Consider the following 20,546-nt stretch of genomic DNA (forward strand, 5'->3'; position numbering starts at 1 on the left):
TGCTTTTGTTAACAGTGGCAAATACTTGTGTCCTGTTCACCTTGGGCTGGGCAGTGTTCTACGTGCTTAACATCCATTAACAACCACTCTGTGAGGCAGGTCCTCTATGATCATCCCATTTTACAGATGAGGAAGCTGAGGCACAGAGCTGTGAAGTACCTTGGCCAAGGTCCCCATGATGGAAGTCTGGGCTTGGCCTCCATAAAGCCTCTCACATGTGCTCTTGGCAAAGACTTCAGGACTTCTCTCCTCCGTCCACTCCTTCAAGAACCTTGTGAGCACCAGACACATTCACACATACACAAGGAGAAAAAGAGGCAGTTGTCTGGCCTCTCCCTGATTCTGACTCCCTCTCCAGAGGATTTAACTCATTTTTCTACAGAGGATTTAACTGAAGTGAGTGCTGATTGCAGAGATTATCGACAACTATAAACATTTACTTTTTGAATTTGAATGAATAAACCGTCTGTCACCCCTGCAGTGGTCTCTAGGGTTCTTTTGGCCTCTGGGCCTATAAACTGAGCTGGTTGGATAGTAGATTTGCTTGGACTTAAGAGCATACTCTATCACTCAGAAGGACAAGGGGGAGCTGGTGAAGCTGACTTTGAACACCAGGGACATAGGGCTATTCTGATCAGCCCCCCAGTTTAAGAAAGGAGGTACTTTCTCAGAAGAGGCCTCCAACAGCAAAGATGTGAAGTTGTAGATGGAGGGGAAGTGCTCCCTTGGATCAAAGCCAACTTTGCACTAGAGGCAGGAAGAAATGCTATGGGCTCATTAATTACAGGATGCCACAGGATTGGCTTTGCCTCTGGGTGTGAGGGCAATAACCTATGCTTTAAACAAGCAGCCCCATCACTCTACAGTAATTAGCAGGACAATAGGCATCTTCATAGAACTAGATTGACAGGTAGCCCACAACATGCAGCCTCAAGCTGGCCTAGAACTGAGCTCTTTCAGATGCCACACCTGTGGGGCCAGCCAGCCCACGAGATCTTGGGCACAGAAGTGACACATTCTTTCTTAGGCTGTTTGCTGTGAACTTGCTATGTAGTAGGCAGTGTGAAGAACACACAAGAAATGTGAGACACAAACCTTACCCAGTCTTACCACAGCAAATTGAGGAGGCAAGATTAAGCTTGAAAAGTTAAAACAGCAGCACAAGAAATAGCATTTATGTCTCATACAAAGGGTATCAATGCTCAGAGCTACAGGGCAGCTCTGGACAGGGAACCCCACCAGGTAGATGGAAAGGTAGGGGTATGGTGGGGTCTGCATTACCTGCGGGGTTTCTGCCAGTGCACACTGCCATGTTTCTTACAAGAGAAGTAGGAAACAGAAAAAGAAAATTAAAAATCATGCTAATATTTGTCAGAGATACACATTGCTATGGTTTTGGTTATATCCTTTGAGATATTTTTTCTGTGCATATATATTTTATTACATAAATGGGTTCATACTGTACGTCTGTTCTATGACTCGCTTTTTGTACTTAGCAATACATTGTGAACATTTTTTCTTGTCAATGAAATTTTTATTGATCGCTTATATTTCACTATGAATTTACCATGATTTAACGAATCCCTTCTTATTGCCACTTTAGGTTATTAACAATTGTGGCCATTATATATAATTCTGACTCTGTGCACATCCTTATTATTATTATCATTATTCTTTTTATGAGATGGAGTTTTGCTCTTGCTGCTCAGGCTGGGGTGCAATGGGGAGATCTTGGCTCACTGCAACCTCCATCTCCTGGGCTTAAGCGATTCTCCTGCCTCAGCCTCCTGAGTAGCCAGAGTTACAGGTATGTGCCACCATGCCTGGCTAATGTTTTTGTATTTTTAATAATGTTTTTGTATTTTTAATAGAGACAGGGTGTCACCATGTTGGTCAGGCTGGTCTTGAACTCCTGACCTCAGGTGATCCACCTGCCTCGGCCTCACAAAGTGCTGGGACTATAGGTGTGAACCACCAACCCCAGCCACATCCTTATTTTCATCCCCTTAAGTAGAAGGGGATCTACTGCTTTAGCCTCCCAAGTAGCTGAGATTACAGGCATGCACCACCACATTGGCTAACTTTTGTATTTTTTAGTAGAGACAGGGTTTCACCATGTTGGCCAGGCTTGTCTTGAACTCCTGAGCTCAAGTAATTCATCCTCCTCGGCCTCCCAAAGTGCTGGGATTATAGGCATGGTTTCTGTCTTTATGTCAGTTTCAGAAAGACTTCTGCTACAGAGTTTATATTAATATATTCAAACAAACTATCTCAATACTTTAATGTTTTTTTTTTTAATTTAAAAAGTTAAATAGAGTAGATCAAGGAGTATGCACACTTTCAAGGATTTGGTACATATTGTCAAATTGCCTTCCAGGAAGGATGTATCAACTTAGGCTCTCGTCACCAATCCTATGAGAATGCCTCCTTCACTATGTCCTTCCCAACACTGGGGATTAGCATTTTTGAAAATTTTGCAAATTTGATAAGCAAAAACAAATAGTATATCATTGTTGCTTTAGTTTGCTTTCCTTTTCCTTTTCTTTTTTTATTACTTGGAATCTTTTACAGGCCAGCCGTTGGTAATTCTTTCTGATGAATTATCTGCTTATGTGCTTTATCTAGTTTTCTTTTCTTTTTCTTTCTTTCTTTTTTTTTTTTTTTTTGAGGCAGGGTCTTGCTCTGTTGCCCAGGCTGGAGTGCAGTGGCGTGATCACAGCTCACTGCAGCCTCAACCTCCTGGGCTCAGGTGATCCCCCACCTCAGCTTCCCAAGTAACTGGGACTATAGGCGCATGCCACCATACCCAGCTAGTTTTTGTATTTTAAGTAGAGACAGGGTTTTGCCGTGTTGGCCAGGCTGGTCTCAAGTTCCTGAGCCCAAGCAATCCGCCCACCTCGGCCTCCCAAAGTGTTGGGATTACAGGCGTGAGCCACCGAGCCCAGTCAGTTTTCTGTTTTCTATTGATATATTTCTCCATTTTTCCCACTTCATTTGTGTAGTTTATTATTATTATTTAGTGTGGTATATTATTTTTTTCTTATTTATTTTAAAGATGTATTCAGGCTATTAACTCCTTGTCTGTCATATATTACGTGTGTGTGTGTGTGTGTGTGTGGTTTTTTTTTTTTTTTTTGGAGATGAGGGTTTCACTATGTTGCCGAGGCTGGCCTCAAACATCTGGCCTCAAGTTATACTCCTGCCTTAGCCTGCCCAGTCGCTGGGATTACAGGTGTGAGCCACCTTGCCCAATTCTCATATATTACAAATATTTTATCCTAGATTATCACTTGTCATTTAGTCTTGTTCATTTTTAAAGCATTCATGAATCTAAAATATCCATGTAATCAAGGTAGTCTGTATAGGCTTTCCAAACCATGAGGCTAGAGGTGGCCATGACTCGAAGCAGGGAGGCCAGCAGGGAGGCGGCCCCTGCCAGAGTGCAGATGTGGCAGGATGAGGCCGAAGGTGGGGCAGGGCTAGAGAGGAGGCGAGCGGGGCCAACTCAAGGCAGATGAGAGAGGGGACCAAGATGTGGTGACCTTGGGTGGGAGAGGGAGGAAGGAGGAGGAGCCCGGGGTGACTCACAGGTGCTGACCTGGAGGAGGGCAGGGTGTGAGCAGGTAGAGGATGAGCCAGGATTGGGACTATAGGAAGGGGAGTGGTGGGGGTGGGGTGCAGAGATCGTGACAATTCCCTTTGGGATTGTTGTGTGGAGGCTCCTGGCCGGATAAGTCACTGGTATTTGGATCACTAGGACTGGGCTGGTTTCTGTCTTTTTTTTTTTTTTTTTTTTTTTTTTTTTTTGAGACAGAGTCTTGCTCTGTCGCTCAGGCTGGAGTGCAGTGGCACGATTTCAGCTCACTGAAACCTCTGCCTCCTGTGTTCAAGTGATTATCCTGCCTTAGCCTGCCGAGTAGCCAGGATTACAGGCATGCCCCACCACACCGGCTAGTTTTTGTAATTTTGTAGTAGAGACTAGGTTTCACCATGTTGGCCAGTCTTGTGTTGAACTCCTGAGCTCAAGTGATCTGCCCTCCTTGGCCTCCCAAAATACTGGGATTATAGGCATTGTTTCTGTCTTTATATCAGTTTCAGGAATACTTCTGCTACAGAATTTATATTAATATATTCACACAAATTATCTCAATATTTTAGTGAGTTTTTTTTTTTTTTTAATTTGAATCTTAATCTAGCTGGGCACAGTGGTGTGCACCTGGAGTCCCAGCTACCTGGGAGGCGGAGGCAGGAGGAATGCTCAGGCCTAGGAGCTGAAGGCTGTAGTGCGTTGCGATTGCACCTGTGACTAGCCACTGCACTCCAGCCTGGGCTACGTAGTGAAACCCTGTTTCCAAAAAATAAAATAAATATTAATCTAGATGGAATCTGTAGTATTTTTGTGAATTGTGAAAGTTAAGGAGTTAACTCACTGTCATTGACCTCCACCTGGGGCAGCCCCCAGTCCCTGGCCCAGAGACAGTCCTGTGGGCCCTCAGAGTCCCTGTGTCGCTGCTGCTGTTACTGCTATGGCTCTTGGCCTGTGCCCGACTGCCGACTGCCATCAAGCCCACTGTGTTGGGGTTTCCTGTCAGTCATGCCCGGAGCCCTGCCTCTAGCCAATGCCCTCTCCCAGCCTGGTTTCTTTCGAGCATTTCCTGCGGGTTAGCTCTGGGGATCTTTTCCTAGCCTGTTCTTACCTGTGTTATTGCCAGAAAGAAATCTTTATTTTTTTTTTTGAGACGGAGTCTTGCTCTGTCACCCAGGCTGGAGTGCAGTGGCACGATCTCTGCTCACTGCAAGATCCGCCTCCCGGGTTCACGCCATTCTCCTGCCTCAGCCTCCTGAGTAGCTGGGACTACAGGCGCCCACCACCGTGCCCGGCTAATTTTTTTTTGTATTTTTAGTAGAGACGGGGTTTCACCGTGGTCTCGATCTGACCTCATGATCCACCCGCCTCAGCCTCCCAAAGTGCTGGGATTACAGGCGTGAGCCACTGCGCCCGGCACCAGAAAGAATTCTTCACAGTTGCTGGCATTTTTATGGCCTTTCCCCAGTTTCTTTAGCAGATGCATATTTTTCTCTGTTTCAGATTTGCTAGGTTCTTTTTTTTTTTAAGTGACTTTTTAAAGGATCTTTTCTTATTAGGGAATAACAAACATAAAGTCACAAATCCTAAGCATACATCTCAGTGAATTTTTACATAGGTATTCACTATGTCCCCACTACCCTGATCAAGAGACTTCTTTTAGCATTAAGAAGCTATTGGTGGGAGGTTGGGTGGAGAGGGAAATCATAAATGTGTCCCCACACTGCTTTTTTTTTTTTTCTAGAACTATCAGGAAATGGTGTGAGGAGGGTAGCCACATATGAATTTCGGCTTTATAAAGGGGTATGGAGAGCACAGTGGTTAGAAGTCAGGCTGGTCATGAGCTGGTCCTGCCCCTCACTAGCCATGAGACTTTCTATGCCTCAGTTTCAACAACTGTAAAATGGGAGTAGAAGACAGCTCCTGTCTCATAGCATTGTCATGAAGATTACATGAGGCAGTGCACGTAAGTGCACAAAAAATGTCAATTGTTGTTTCTCTTGTTATTAATAACGATGAGGAAGAGGCGGCCGTAACTGTGGTTCTTAACTAGGAGTATGTGTCAGAATCACCTGGGGCACTTTTGCAAAAATACACATGCTTGACCCGGCCAGATCAACTGAGTCAGGATCTAGATTTTAAATGCCTCCCCAGGTCATTCTGTTGCTCATCTGTGGTTCAGTGCCACCGGGCTGGAGGTGGCCATGACTGGAAGCAGGGAAGCCAGCAGGCAGCCCCTGCCAGAGAGCAGGTGTGGCAGGAGGAGGACGCAGCTGGGGCAGGGCTGGCGAGGAGGAGAGCAGGGCTGACTTGAGGCAGACAGGAGAGGTGGCCAAGACATGGTGACTTTGCACAGGGGAGGGAGGAAGGAGGAGAAGCCCGGGGTGACTCACAGGTGCTGACTTGGACAAGTGTGGTGGAGGATGAGCCAGGGTAGGGACTACAGGAAGAGAAGTGGTGGGGGCAGGGCACAGAGATTGTGACAATTCCTTCTGGGCTCCTGGTGAGGATAAGTTAGTATTTAGATCTCTAGGCCTAGGTCGGTACTATGGTTCTGGGAGATGTTGGTGCGGAGGAGATGGATAAAGCCATGGGCTTGGTCATTGAGTAAAATGTAGAGGGCAGAGGAGGGCCAAGTTCACAAGCATCCTCCTCTGCAAAGGCCTGCGTCCATTTTTTTTTTTTTTTTTAATAGACTGGGTCTTGCTCTGTCACCCAGGCTAGAGTGCAGTGGTGCGATCATAGCTCACTGTAGCTTTCAACTTCTGGGCTTAAGCCATCCTCCTGCCTTAACTTCCCAAAGTGTTGGAACTATAGGCGTGAGCCCCACACCCAGCCTCCTTGTGTGTCCACTTCTTATTCTGCCTTACCTAGAAATAGAGAAGAGCTTGTTTCTCATGCAATAACCCCTGCTGAGGACTGTTGGAAAATAAACTGTCCCCTCATCTGAAGATGAATAATAACTTTGGGTCATTTTCTTTCTTCACAGGTCACAGAATTTTCCACACTCCTTGACGGAGGTGCTTAACCCTTATCCATCAGCATTCTCAGACAGCACCTCCGGTTAGGGACAGTATCTGACCGTCCGACATCCCTGCAGCCCCCATGTGTCACACAGACTCAGCCTCAGGTAGATGGTTTCCGTAGATGGTGGCTTTCTTTGGACCCTTGACATCAACCAGTTACTATTTGGTAAGAACTTAAGTCATTCCAGTGCCTCTCTCAGAAGCATTTGCATTTAGAATTTCAGGTGTCATAGAAGTAATGAAAGACGTTGCATTCCTGAAGGAATGAATAAATTATTCATTTTGTTGTTCTGGAACATCACTGCCCACTAGAATTTACCATGATGATAGTAATGTTCTCTGTGCTGTTCCATGAAGTAGCTACTGGCCACATGTGGCTATTGAACATTTGAGATGTGTCCAGTGTGACTGAGGAACTAGATTTTTTCATTTTAATGAATTAAAATTGAATTTTTTTTTGAGACAAGGTCTTACTCTGTCACCCACGCTGGAGTGCAGTGCTGTGATCATGGCTCATTGCAGCTTTGACCTCCTGGACTCACATAATCCTCCCACCTCAGCCTCCCAAGTAGCTGGGACCACAGGTGTGTGCCACCACACCCAGCTAATTGTTTTGTTTTTTTTTTTTTTTGAGAGATGGGGTCTCCCTATATTGCCCAGGCTGGTCTCAAACTCCTGGGCTCAAGCGATCCTCCCTTGGCATCCCAAAGTGCTGGGATTACAGGGGTGAACCTCGACACCCCACCTTAAAATTGTAATTTAAACTGAAAAAAGGAAAGCAGGCACTATGAAGTTGTATTCTCTGGGTTGGTGAGAGCTAGGGATGTTACGCTGATACCCCACCTGACTGCTCCACTACCAAGTGCTCCCCAAAGGGATTTGGAATAAAGGAGGAGGAGGCCTTGGTTCTTAACTAAGGATGATTCCAACCATCTGCAAAAGCAGGCATCAAGTAGAAGATTACTTGGCTGTTTCCACATCGAAACCAAATGGGCTTTCTTTCTCCCCCTAACCCTGGCCTCAGCCCTCATTCTGCCTGCATGAGAAGGCGGTGTCTAGTACTGCCCCTCCCAGGCCTCTCCAGGCTTCCTTCTTCCTGCTCTTCCCACCTTGGGACCATTGCCCCTGCCCTCCCTTCTGCCCTGTGTCCCTCTTCCTGCTCCCACCACAGCAAGCCCCACCTCCTCCAAGAAGGCTTCCCAGACTCCTCTGTCCCTTCCAGGTGAGGCTAGTTCTAGGGCCCTGAACAAATTCCATTTGGCTTCCCAACTGAGGGTAAGGTGGCAGGGATGGGTCTTAGGAAGATCAACTGCAGGATGGATGTGCGTGTAACCACTGTATTTCCGACTTCTTCGACCACTGCTTATGGTGAGAAAGATATCTCCTGTCCCAACCAGGACACACCTCAATGTATGGATACATAGCACTGAAGCAAAAGTTTTTTGTTTTTTTTTTTGAGGCAGAGTCTTGCTCTGTCACCCAGGCTGGAGTGCAGTGGCGTGATCTTGGCTCACTGCAAGCTCCGCCTCCCGGGTTCACACCATTCTTCTGCCTCAGCCTCCCGAGTAGCTGGGACTACAGGTGCCCGTTACCACGCCTGGCTAATTTTTTTTTTGTATTTTTAGTACAGACGGGGTTTCACTGTGTTAGCCAGGATGGTCTCGATCTCCTGACCTCGTGATCTGCCTGCCTCGGCCTCCCAAAGTGCTGGGATTACAGGCGTGAGCCACTGCACCCAGCCGCAAAAGTTTTGTCAAAACAATATTCACCCTGACTACATGTGATGTGCTTGGATATTATTCTGTTTAATTAATTAATTTATTTATTTATTTATTTTTTGAGACGGAGTCTCGCTCTGTCGCCCAGGCCGGAGTGCAGCGGCGTGATCTCGGCTCACTGCAAGCTCTGCCTCCCAGGTTCACGCCATTTTCCTGCCTCAGTCTCCTGAGTAGCTGGGACTACAGGTGCCTGCCACCACACCCAGCTAATTTTTTTTTTTGTATTTTTAATAGAGACAGGGTTTCACCGTGTTAGCCAGGATGGTCTTGATCTCCTGACCTCATGATCCGCCCTCCTCGGCCTCCCAAAGTGCTGGGATTACAGGCATAAGCCACTGCACCTGTCCTATTCTGTTTATTTTTTTAAAGAGAAAGGCTGGTTGTGACCCACTAAATTGATTTCATGACCCAGTAGCGAGTCACAACCCACCAGGTGAGCAACATAGAGTGAGATCCTGGCTGCATCTTTGCCCCAGCTGTGACAGCCAGCCCTTCCCAACTCAGAGCAGCTCCAAACACAGCCCAGGCTGCCCGTTACTGTACCGCCCACACGCTGCAACCCGGGTTCCTTGAAGAGCTAGCACATGATGAGCTCATCCAAGTGGTCTCCCTGAGGGGCTCTGCTCTTTCCACAGACTCTCACTGCTCCGTTGGTCATGCTGTAAAATGGCCATGGCCACAGATGCTGTGTCAGGAGGTTGAAGTCTATAGAACACACTAGACACGTAAGAGAAGGATGCCAGGTCAGGGTCAGGGACACAGGCTGCACATCTCACCTCTCTTGATCTCATCCCTCTTAATGGGACCTCTCAGGTCTAGGGGTTTCACCAACGCTGCTCATCTAGCAGGGCCACACATAACAAATAGAAGCAGAGCAAGCCCTGGAACTCCTGCCTGACAGTGACACGACGACAGAAACATCTTACCAGTCAGAGGACCATGAGAAATAGATTCAAGGAGCATTCCACGTGCAAGTGAGTCTTGGCCCCATCTGCCTTTGGATTTTAGCCGTGAACTGGAAGGTATTGGAAAGAAGACCCTCAGAAATAGCTTAATCAAAATCCCTGCGTCTGAACCAAGTGCCTTATTTCTCTGTGGGCCTCAAGCTTCGCTGACATCTGTGGAGCACACTGTCCTAACAGGAGTGCTGTCTGATTTCCCAACGCTCTGCAAAAGAAACAGCCTGGAAGGGTGGCTGGTGGAAGGTGGTTTTTAGAGAGAGACTTGTAGATAACAGGAAAGTGAAGGCTTGTAAGGAAGGTTGTAATTAAACAGCACATGGAAACGCAATCACATTATTGTCCCATTCCATAGGGATAATGATGACCACTTCAGTGGGAAAAGGAGAGGTTTTAAGTCATTAGGGACTATGGGCCACCTTTTAGGAAGATTTATTTTCAAAGGTTAAAATAGTGTTTTGGCAATTCAAGTTTCATTTTCAGAAAATGTAATTGATGGGAACCTCAGTGACTCTGGATGAATAAGATGCTGTTGAGTGGCTCTGACTTGGGCCGGCCGTGCTTCTCACAGGACCTTGGAGACCAAGGTCACTGTGATCTCAGGTTCAGGGGGCAAGTCCTCTCCACACAGCCCTAGTTGGCCTCACAGCTGAAAATGTCTCCCTTACTGTTGGACTCCTTTGTTCACCCACATGAGTTTGTGAATAAATCCTTTCCAGTCTGAAAGCTTGCTGACACTTGGAGACAGGTGTGGAGAGAGGACTCTGAGCTGGACACTTCCTGGGGATGGCAGGCCTGGTGGGATGGCCTAAGTAGCCATGGGACAGGACACAGCAACTCAGATTTGGGCTAGGGGTGCAGTTTGTGGAGCAGTGGCGGAGGGGTAGGCAGGTGTGGGCTTGAGGACAAATTCTGCCTGCTTCGCTACGTGGCCTGAGCCAGGGCAGCCCACTTGCCGAGGCAGGGCCAGGTCTCTGTTTCTTTGGTAGCCTGATTCCTCCCCGCTCCCTGGCCACGTGGTCCTCAGATCTGCTTCTGTGAATCACCCTGAGTGACTGCAGGGGTGCTTCAGTCAGTGAGGGGATCTCAAAGAAAAGCCAGGTATTTCTTAGACAAGGATTCTTAGATAAGGATGATTTATTCCTCACCATCTGAGAAAGCAACAGTCTAGTAGAAGGCAGTGGGGCCCAGGGCTCTGTCACCTCACCAGGAGGTCTCTGTCTTGACAATAGATTACTACGTAATGCACGTGTAATGCATTGCACATCCTATTGTTGACATTTTGCAAATCTAATTTAATTACAAAATGATGAAACCATTTCTCCCAAAGGGGGGGAGGATAACATGAAATCACAATAATAACCTAAAATAACAATATCAAAGTTCTAGGAAAAGATTTTAGACAAACCACTCTGTGACATGTCCCCAAGGCGAGAATGGAGTAGGGCTTGATCAAAATGGTGGTCTCAAACAAGCTGCCTAAAGGAATTATTATTTCAGTGGGATTAGAATAATGTGAGGGGTAGAGGAAAACCTGCCAGGCATAAGCATTCCACCTAGTGGAAATTAGATTTTGATGATGAAATCGCAAATGATTTTAACAGGGAGGAAGGGGGCAGGCAGCAGCCAAGGAGAACAGATGAGTGTAGGTTTTCAATGAACCTGCTGGGTTTTCACACTGCCTGATGCCTTGGCTGTGATATACCATGGGTATGTCAGAATGTCCAGAAGGACCGAAGTCTAGAATTAGCAACGATTGTAAAGGAATCCTGGTCAGCACCAAAGTTGTTTGTTTGCTTCCTTATTGGTCTGTTTGGAGCAAGAGGATGGACAAGGCAGCGACTCCCCTTGGCTAGGCGAAGACGCAGAGTAGAGAGAACAAAAAAGTGCACAATTCCCATTTTGTTTCCAATTCTACTTCCCTTGAGAATAGTCCTCGCACTGGCAGAAAAAAAAAAGTGGAACAAAGATCATTAAGAGTGAAATGAAGCCCCTAACAGTAGAGAAAATGTAAAATAGAGCTCTCTCAACTCTGTCCTAGAAAACGACCCACTTGTCACATTCCCCATAGGTGGTCACATTCCCCATAGGTGGTCACGTTCCCCACGGGTGGTCATCCAGGTTGGCCAGAGCCCCCAAAGCAGCACTTCTGGAGAGAGGTGGCATGACCAGAGACAAATCCATTTATTAGTCCTAAATTTCAAGACAGAGAAGAGAAACTTGCTGAGCAATGTGTTTTTTCTCTTTTCTTTTTTTTTAAATAAAGCCCCGCAGTGGCTCACGCCTGTAATCCCAGCACTTTGGGAGGCCGAGGTGGGCGGATTGCCTGAGGTCGGGAGTTCAAGACCAGCCTGGCCAACATGGTGAAACCCCTCTCTACTAAAAATACAAAATTAGCCAGGTCTGGTGGTGCATACCTGTAATCCCAGCTACTCGGGAGACTGAGGCAGGAGAATCGCTTGAACCTGGGAGGCGAAGATTGTGGTGAGCCGAGATCGGGCCATTGCACTCCAGCCTGGGCAATGAGAGTGAGACTCCATCTCAAAAAAATAACAAATAAAGCCCCTGAAGGGAGGCTTCTCTGGGCTGCAGGTGACCCAGCCCCCGGAGGAACAATAAATGACTTTGGGGTAACAAAGTCATGACTCAAAGTAGTCTTGTCAGGGTGGAAAAAAGAAGACATTTTACAAGGGAAAATGTAACATTTTATGTTTGGGTTCACTAAAATGATTTCTTCAAATACATAGTGGAGGAGTGTGGGGGCCCAAGGGGACTGGTTTTCCATGGGTTCCTTATGGACCTAGAGTGTGAAGATCAGGAGAGCCCCCCACACATGGGAGGCAAGGACCTAGCACAGGGAGGGCTGCAGCCTTTCTCCATCCCCGCTTCTTGGGCCAACTGCCCGTGTGTGGGGTGCAGCTCTCAGATCCCAGCCAAGTAGGAATTCCCCAGGCAGGTCACCAAGAGGAAGGGGGTGTGGGGGCAGAGCAGTGGTGACGATGCAGGGGCTGTTAGCCAGAGGAGAGGTGAATTTATATAGCTGAAAGGCCACCAAAGATGAGAGAGGGACCGTTCTTTATGTCCAGCAGGCCACGTTTGAGGAGGCTGGCTGGGGTCCCATCTGAGATGAGTGCCGGTGTGGTGCGGAGTTCCCTGCCAAAGGAGGGTCTACACAGTCTCAAGATGGCCTCTCTGCCAGGGTACACCTCAGAAGGGATCTTAGAGGCTGCGTATGAAGGTGGCCCGAGGGCGCCTAATGTCCCTTCCCGAGAAGTTGATGATTACCATGGATGAGGAGTCAGTAGGAGAGAAAGTGTCCTTGTCCAGGCAGTTGGGAGGAGTGGTTAAAAGGGAGGCCAGGTGTGGTGGCTCACATCTGTAATCCCTGCACTTTGGGAGGCCAAGGCAGGGAGATGGCTTGAGTCCAGGACTTAGAGACCAGCCCGGGCAACATAGTAAGACCTCATCTCCACAAAACATTTTTTAAAAAATTAGCGAAGTGTGGCAGGAGGCTCAGGTTGGAGGATCACATGAGCCCTGGATGTCGAGGCTACAGAAAGCCCTGATCACACCACTGCACTCCAGCCTGGGCCGCAGAGTGAGACCCTGTCTACATAAATGAACAGGCTGGGCACAGTGGCTCATGCCTGTAATCCAAGCACTTTGGGAGGCTGAGGTGGGAGGATCATTTGAGGTCAGGAGTTCGTGACCAGCCTGGCCAACATGCTGAAACCCTATCTCTAATACAAATACAAATATTAGCCGGACATGGTGGTGGGGGCCTGTAATCCCAGCTACTCGGGAGGCTGAGGAATGAGAATCGCATGAACCCAGGAGGTGGAGGTTGCAGTGAGCCAAGATCTCGCCATTGTACTCCAGCCTGGACAATAGAGTGAGACTCTGTTTCAAAAAAATAAAATAAAATAAAAATACATAAACAAACAAAAATAAAAAGGGCAAACCAAGGCACTGGGGTTCAAGCCCTGCCTCTGTCACTTTGTATGACCTTTGGCAAGGTACTTAAGCTCTCTGTGCCTCAGTGCCTTCATTAAAAATGAGGATCATGGCAACAGGACACACCTGCGAGGATTTCCGTGAGGGTTAAAAGAGTTAAATGAAGATTCTTAGCATTGTGGCCACACCCATGGCAAGGGCCATGTGCTGGATAGCTGCTGCAACTGTCATTGTCACCATCATCATCATCACCGCTGATTTAACATGCAGTTACTGACCCCTGTCTATGTGTCAGGGGAGTAGAGACCAGTAGGGTGGGTCCCCACCTTCAAGAAGTCACAGCCCAGCATAGAAAGCACAGAATTGTCACATGCAGAGATGGGTTAGGGGCAGCACAGGGTGTGGTCACATCACCTGGGTGGGGCCCAGGAAGGCTCCTGGGGTTGGCGGGCCAGGGCCTCTGAAACCATGACGTGGCTCAGAAGCATTTCAGCATCTTGTTTTCCCGTGCTCATCAGGCTGTTTACTCTGGGGGCGGCTGTGCACTTAGTGCCCCCTCCACGCCCCAAATGAGCGCCGGGACTGGCCAGGACTGGCAGGGCTGGCTGGGCAGGTCCAAGGGCTCAGGGACCCGCCCCAGGGCCTCTTGGGCACACCTGGGGCCCACAGCCCCCAATTCCTGGGCCTTAAGGCCTGAACTCTGAGGCCCCCCATGTACGTGCACCGCCTCTGTGCCAAGCACTGTCCTGTGCTGTGCTGTGGTGTTGTGTCTGATCCTGGGAGATGGGTGGTGTCAGGGTCATTCTCATTTTACAGCTAAGAAAATAGGCTGGGACATTAAATGTCTTATAAAAGGCCCAGCCAGGACTTGGAGCCAAGGTTTCCAATGCCAAAATCAGGTGCCGTTTCCATACCCCACCCTGGGCAAGACCAGAGGTGACTCAGCCAAGAACCCTGCCCTCCAGGAGGAGATGGAGCCAGAAATCTGAAAACTGACCCTCCAGCCCGGGAGAAGTGTGACGGGGCTGTGAGAGCCCTGCCCTCTGGGCCCTATCCCCTGCCCATGCAGATTCTTGCAAAGTGGCCGCTGCCTGCTCACTCTTCATGGAAGCATCTCCTGGTCAGTGGTTGTTTTAGAGAAGGAAGGCAGTGGTTTAGGAAAAAAAAAAAGTTCTTTAGTGGTGGCAGCCTTTTTGTCAAATAAAATTTTATCAGAATACACTCAAAATTGGTAACAGGAGAGCCGTTCTGGATACAGAGATTGAGGGGAACCTGTGTGTGACCTCTTGCTTCCTGACCCCTCCCATCCTACTCCAGACTCTTCTGCAGAACCCCCTGTTGACCCCTGCTTTGAGGTGGCAGAGTTAACACTACTCTTCGTTATAAGCTCTCGTCTGGGGCAACTCAGAAGAACGTAAGTTCCATGGGGAAGGTTTTTTGTTTGTTTCTAATTGTGGTAAAATATATATAAAATATATATAACATAAAATTGACCATTTTAATGATTTTTGAGTGTACAATTCAGTGACATTAAGTATATTTACAATATCATGTAACCATCAACACCATTCATCTTCAGAACTTCTTCATCTTCCCACACTGAAACTCTCTACCCACTAAACACTAACTCCCACTACCCACCAAACATTTCCCTCCCTGCAGCTCCTGCAACCACCGCTCTACTTTCTGTCTCTATGAACTTGACTACTCTAGACACCTCATGTAAGTAGAATCATAGAGTATTTGTCCTTTTATGTCTGGTTCTTTCACTTAGCATAATGTTTTCAAGATTCATCCATGTTGTAGCATGTGTCAGAACTTCATTCCTTTTTACGGCTGAATAATATTCCATTGTGTAACTGTACCACATGTTCATCTGTTCAGCCATGCGTGGGCGCTTGGGTTGTTTCTTCCTTTCAGCTATTACAAACCAATAATGCTGCTGTGAACATGGGTGCGCAAATATCTGTTCGAATCCCTGCTTTCAGTTCTTTTGGGTCTATACCTAAAGAAGTGGAATTGCTGCATCATATGGTAATTCTATGTTTAACTTGGGGAACCACCATATCATTTTCCACAGTGGCTGTATACTACTTTACATACCCACTGGCAATGCACACAGATTCCAGTTTCTCCACATTCTCCCCAGTGTGGCAGGGGTTTTAAACCTCTTCATCACGGGTGCACCCCCGGAGACTAGGGCAGTGCCTGGCACATTGTAGGTGCTTGATAAGTATTTGTTGGATGAATGAATGGGAGGCCTTGGCCTCAGAGCAGCTGTACCTGGGAACTCTCCTACCTGAAGGTGGCACCCAGTCAGTAAGTGTCCTACCCACACAGGGTCCCAAGACCTTCCCATTCCAGTCCCTGTTCAGCTCTGAGACAACCATCCTTTATTTGTTATTTATTTATTTATTGAAACAAGGTTTCACTGTGGTGCAGGCTGGAGTGCAGTGGCAAGATCATAGCTCACTACAGCCTCGAACTCGTGGGCTCAAGTGATCTTCCCACCTCAGCCTCCCAAGTAGCTGGGACTACAGGCATGTGCTGCCCGGCTAAATTTTTTTTTTTTTTTTTTTTTTTTTTTGTAGAGATGAGGTCTCACTTTGTTGCCTGCACTGGTCTAGAGCTCCTGGCCTCAAGTGATCCTCCTGCCTTGGCCTCCCAAAGCCCTGGGATTACAGATGTGAGCCACCACCCCGAACTGATTTTTTTTTTAACATGAATGTAAAAGTCCATCCAGGGCAAAGATAAGAGTCAAGAGGCCCAGAGGAATGGGACTGAAGTGGCAGGGGCCAAGGATAGCCCACCGTGGGTTTCCTGTGATCCTGGGGCTTGGCTGTTTGGACCAGGGATGAGGGATAGGAGAAGGGAGACAGGAGATGCCCAGAAGGATGTAGCCTTGGGGAACATCGCGGCTTCTGTGTCTGGTGCTGTAGTGAAAGAACCAGGAGGGGATGGCGATTGGCCTAGTGGTTTGCTGTGTTTCAGAACTCTTCCTCCCAATGCCTTTCCCTCACTCAGACCAGACTTCTCGCCCATTCCCACCCCTGCATCTTCGTTCCGGCTGTTCCCTGATCCCTTTTCCGGGAGCAGCATTCCTACTCCTCCTTCTTAACCCAAGGTGGCTCATCTCTCAAAGCCCAGAGGAAGGTGCACATCCTCTGCAGGGCTTTCTCCACAGTTCTAAGCCCCCTCTCTGCCAGGCCCCAGACCCCACAAGGCAAGGCTGGGGTGGACAGCATTGCATAGTATGTGTTGTGTACTGTGCGACAGGACGCCTCTTCAGCTCCAGCCAGAGCAGGCTGAGAGTCTGCCCACTAAGTGACCTCCCAGTCCTTTCCCACTCTCCTGGCTCACAGTGAGACGTGTGCACAGCTGGAACCACAAATGGTGTCCCAATGGGTGTGATCAAAGCAGACACAGCAAGGTGACACCTGGCCCAGCAGGGCAGCAGTTAGGGCCCCCTAGAAAGGGGTCTCATGGTTCTCTTGTCCCCCACCATCTGGATTAAAGGGTCCCCAGGTCCTGAAGAGGAGCTGGTACTGCTATCAGAACCCAGGGCAGCGCCTGTGGTCTGCTGCATGAACGAGGGTCTGGGAAGTTGTCATCCCACTTCCAGTGTGGGCTCCCTCCTGCTCAGCACTGCTGGGCTGGGGACACAGACCTGAGTTATAGAGCCTTTGTAGGTGTTCCCACGTGGATGTGCTGGTTTGGGAGGCCTTGACCTACCCCAGAGGGCAGCCCCTCATGAGCAGATTCCATTCTGGGCACACTTGTGTCTCTCTGAGCGAGGGGAGTGCTCACTGCTGCCTTCTCAGCTGCTAAGCAGAGGGGTTGCTGGGGAGGACCATTCCCCCTGTTAGCTAAACTACCCACTGCCATGTGTCCTGGGCCTCATGTAGATAGAGTTGCCCATGCAGGAAGCAGGCTCAGCTATGAATCTACCTGAGGGCAGAGCTTTCTGCACTTGTGTCTTTTGATTGGGATTCATATTAGACGCCTTGCTTACTTGTTCATGGGCAGGCATATATGGATGGGGACATCTGTGTCCCACTCAACAGTCTGACAGGCCCCCTGCTCTGAGTCTCCATAAGTCAAGGATGACTGCTTCCTTCTCTGAGGTGTTCCCCCTGTCCCGACAGTGAGTTTTTATTACTGCTTGCCACATAGTCTGCGTTTTAAGTCTGGCCATTCCAAACTTCCCCTCCAAATTCGATGAGCCGTCTTGCCAACTGTGATTGCACAATGCCGAGACGGGTGAGCAGAAACGGTTGTGCTTACGTAGGTGTGTGGTTCTTCGTGATTTCTGTGGCTAACACTGCCATCTGCTTCATGTCCAGGGCTGGGTTCCATGTCTGTCTGAGCTCTTCACCACCTCGTCTACAGCAGTCTGTGACCCAAGGTAGTAATTGCTTAATTGCTCATGGCTCTCAGGCGCCAGAAAGTTGTATTCATCTTTCTATCCTGGACCTGCACAGGAAGTCAGTGCCCCATATGCATTTGTTGAATGGAAGGAATTTTAAACTTCTTGAAGTTTCCCTTTCTTACTAGTTCTATATCTCAGCCCAGCCCAGAGCTGAGCCCCTAACAGGGCTGATGGGTTGGCCAATGGATGGAACTGCTGAAAAGTTTCCTAAGTCTAAGTGGATTTTGATCCCCAAGGACACAAAGAAACCCAAAGGCTTGACTCAACCAAGTATCTGGAGTGAGTGTTGGTGAAAGGCCAGGGCCCATCACATGTGAGCCATGATCATGGGGCCATGGGAAGGGGATTTAGTGAGATGGGAAGAATGTGCGTCATGAAACAAGGGAAGGACTTCGCATGAACCAGTGGCGATCAGGTGCCAGGAAATGAGGAGTGTGGTTAACTCAGCAATCTGTCCCTGAGGTCTGATTCCAAAAGAAAGAGAAGAAAGGGAAGGAAGGAAAGAAGGGAAGGAGAGAAGGAAGGAAGGAAGAGAGGAAAGAGCAAAGAAAAGAGCGTAGGTTTGGAAGCCAGATAAAGCTGGACCTGGGCCGGGCGCCGTGGCTCACGCCCGTAATCCCAACACTTCGGGAGGCCGAGGTGGGCAGATCACAAGGTCAGGAGATCGAGACCATCCTGGCTAACACAGTGAAACCCCGTCTCTACTAAAAATACAAAAAATTAGCTGGGCGTGGTGGTGGGTGCCTGTAGTCCCAGCTACTCAGGAGGCTGAGGCAGGAGAATGGCGTGAACCCGGGAGGCAGAGCTTGCAGTGAGCCGAGATTGCGCCACTGCCCTCTAGCCTGGGCGACAGAGCGAGACTCTGCCTCAAAAAAAAAAAAAAAGCTGGCCCTGACAGGAGTTTGAGACCAGCCTGTCCAACATGGTGAAAATCTGTCTCTACTAAAGATACAAAAAAATTAGCTGGGCGTGGTGCCAGGCGGCTGCAATCCCAGCTACTCGGTAGGCTGAGGCAGGAGAATCGCTTGAACCTGGGAGGTAGAGGTTGCAGGGAGCCGAGATCGCAATATTGCACTCCAGCCTGGGTGACAGAGCAAGACTCTGTCTCAAAAAAAAAAAAAAAAAAAAAAAAGCTGGACCTGAATCCCCTTTCTATCTCTTTTAAGTGTGGATCTATAGACATGGTCTCTATCTCTATGTCCTAGTTTCTGCATCTGTAAAACGAGAATTAGATTAGATTAATGTGTGTGATGTGTCCCACACTGTTCTCAGCACATGGTAGAACTCAGTGTATTCATGCTGTAAATAATGGGGATTAGTATTACCATAGCTCAGGTTTTGCATGAGGTATCAGTTTGGATTTAATGAACTTAAGCCAAAAAGAGCATTTATTTAAAAACTTCTGGCTGGGTGCGGTGGCTCACACCTGTAATCCCAGCACTTTGGGAGGCTGAGGCAGGTGGATCACCTGAGGTCAGGAATTTGAGACCAGCCTGGCCAACATGGTGAAACCTCGTCTCTACTAAAAATACAAAAATTAGCTGGGTGTGGTGGTGCACCCCTGTAATCCCAGCTACTTGGGAGGCTAAGGCAGGAGAATTGCTTAAACCTGGGATGTGGAAGTTTCAGTGAGCTGAGATTGCACCACTGCACTCCAGCCTGGGCAACAGAGTGAGACTCTGTCTCAAATAAAAATAAAAATAAAACCTCCTCGTTCATAGAGTTGAAGAAAGGGTTGAATCCCAAGACCTCAGGAAGGCTGGGAAAGGAGGGACTGGGGTTTCAGGAATAGGAAGACTGCTTCTGGGCAGAGGCAGTGCTAGTCTCCTTGTGTGACCTCCAGGTTCAAATCTCTCAGACAGTCTTACTGGCTGGCTTGGATCCTGTGCTGACAGCCCCACCAGGACCATGATGGAACTGGGGGAGAAGTAGTTCCCCCTCAGAAAAGTGAGGTGCTGTCCAGAATAAGGGAAGCAGAAGTTGCTGGACAAGCAGAACTGTTGACCACCGCACATGAGAATCCCTCACCTTCCCACCTCCACACCAGTGCCCGCTTAGGTCCTCCAGGTCAGCCCTCATTCACAGAACTGTGTAATTACTGCTCCCCTACCCTCCCCCATTCCTCAGATTCCTCCACCAATTTTAATTTCAACACACCATCTCCCTGCCTGCCACATCCAGCCCAGCCCAGCTCAGCCTAGCTGGGCCCGAGCAGGAGGTGGCAGCTTTGCCCAAAAGGCTGCCCTGCTCTGAGGCCTCCTGCCTTCTGGTCCCTCCCTGAGAGTCCCAGGCCAAATCCTCACCTGCTCTTCACAGAATTCCCTATGCCCTAGGGAACAGAACTCAGGCCAGTGCTGAAATCCCCATTTGCTTCTTCCTACTTCTGCCTTTTCAAAACCAGCTCTTCTTTTTACTTCGCTCTTGGCCAAATCCTGCAAAAATGTGTTCATGGGGAGGCCACTAGAACTTGAGCATCCAGTACAAGACGCTCCAATGAGAAGAAGACAGAAATACTCAGGGTTCCAGCCAGACATGGTGGCTCACTCCTGGAATCCCAGCACTTTGGGAGGCCATGGTGGGCGGATTGCCTGAGCTCGGAAGTTCGAGACCGACCTGGCCAACATGGTGAAACCCTGTCTCTACTAAAGATACAAAAATTAGCCGGGCGTGGTGGCACACACCTGTAATCCCAGCTACTCAGGAGGCTGGAGCAGGAGAATCACTTGAACGCTGGAGATGGAGGTTGCAGTGAGCCAAGATCACACCACTGCACTCCAGCCTGGGTGACAGGGCAAGACTCCATCTCAAAAAAAT

The 20,546-nt window shown here is 48.5% G+C and overlaps 1 protein-coding gene across 15 annotated transcripts in view; it reads left to right on the forward strand.

Annotated features, from left to right (window-relative positions):
* Positions 1-20,546, forward strand: part of ASPRV1 (aspartic peptidase retroviral like 1) — a 136,227-nt gene that overhangs the window by 91,638 nt on the left and 24,043 nt on the right. For 8 of the 15 annotated variants that reach the window (XR_010149408.1, XR_010149395.1, XR_010149398.1 and 5 more), the window contains one exon: positions 6,576-6,778. The gene's annotated coding sequence lies outside the window, so the exon portion shown is untranslated. Of the gene's footprint in view, positions 1-6,575; positions 6,779-9,203; positions 10,076-14,620; positions 14,718-20,546 lie in introns of those variants that run through there. The other 7 variants (XR_010149389.1, XM_063789755.1, XM_054678484.2 and 4 more) reach the window with 3 other exon arrangements.

Source organism: Pan troglodytes, chromosome 12 (assembly GCF_028858775.2).
Source record: "Pan troglodytes isolate AG18354 chromosome 12, NHGRI_mPanTro3-v2.0_pri, whole genome shotgun sequence".
Classification (NCBI taxonomy): domain Eukaryota; kingdom Metazoa; phylum Chordata; class Mammalia; order Primates; family Hominidae; genus Pan; species Pan troglodytes.